A 1,227-nucleotide genomic window follows, 5' to 3' on the forward strand; every position below is an offset into this window, starting at 1 on the left:
TCCACCCCTCCCTCCCAGCTGGGTCTGCAGCTGCCAGCTTCAGGCTCTTACCTATGCCCTGGGAGTCCAGGTCCTCCCTGGATGCTTCTCTCATGCTTGTGCTTCAGGTCTCTGTGCCAGGAGCTATACAAGTGGAAATGGGAGAAATGTAAGGTCTCTTGTCCTCCTGAGGTCCCTTCCAACCTCATTTACCCCATGATCTACTGGAAAGAGCACGGAGCAATATCACAAACAGGTCTAATTCACAGAGATCCAAACTGGTCCCAGCTTAGGGCACCAGCTTGCCAGGTTGCACCCAGCTCTGAGCTTGTTTGGCCCAAAGCAGGACTGGACTGGAACATCAGCATGGGGTTGAATCAGTGTACTCCCCTTCTCTGAAATGTCCCTCTGCAGGCAAACACCTGCGGCACACTCAGCTTGTTTCCATGCTGGCGTATTTCTCGCCAGGCACGGTGTCACCGAAACATTTTCCACTTTGGAACGATGAAACCTTGGAAGAGAAATAAATCGGAGCTGAATCTCAGATGCTAAGAAGGGCCTTGTTTCCCAATGCGAGCTCCTGGGATTCCCATTCTTTGTAACTATCTTTGACTCCCTCTCCTGGCTGAAAACACGGGTTACAGCCAACAGAAAAGAGCAGAGCCCAGTGAGCCCACAGGGACCCTCCAGCCTGGGGACAGTCCCCAGCAGGATGCTGAGCCCGTTTTGCAATCTAACTGTGACCATTGACCGGTGGGGTTAAGTGTGTGTCATTCTTCCCCCCCTCCCCAGCACTTTCTGTTGAACCCTTTTTATTACAGCAAGCCTGGGAGTGACCATCTTTGTTGTTTTTTATTACAAATTCCAAGCAGAGCGGTCAGGCATCACCATCTGAACTCCTGTGGGGTACGGCTTTCTCCTCCCCAAAACTAACACAACCCCTCAAAATCTCCCTTTACTCGCCTTCAGCCCCTCTGGCGGCATTTAAACTCGGGCTGCAGCCAGCTCAGCTCTCGGGCCCCGCTCCCGGCCGCCTTTCTCCCCGCTTCGCCGTCCCGGGGGTCGCTGCTCCCTGAGGTACCGGCTCGGCGGCGGCGGGGGGAGGAAGGGCGGGCTCTGCCGGGGGGGCGAGGAGGACATGTCGGGTCACCGCCCGAGCGCTCCTGCAGCTGCAGCGGGGATTCATCTATGCAGGATATATAAAATTATCTGCCAGTGTGCCTGAGGCAGCGACACGCCGGTATGGAA

The sequence above is a fragment of the Egretta garzetta genome, unplaced genomic scaffold, assembly GCF_000687185.1.
Source record: "Egretta garzetta isolate BGI_Z169 unplaced genomic scaffold, ASM68718v1 scaffold214, whole genome shotgun sequence".
Lineage (NCBI taxonomy): Eukaryota > Metazoa > Chordata > Aves > Pelecaniformes > Ardeidae > Egretta > Egretta garzetta.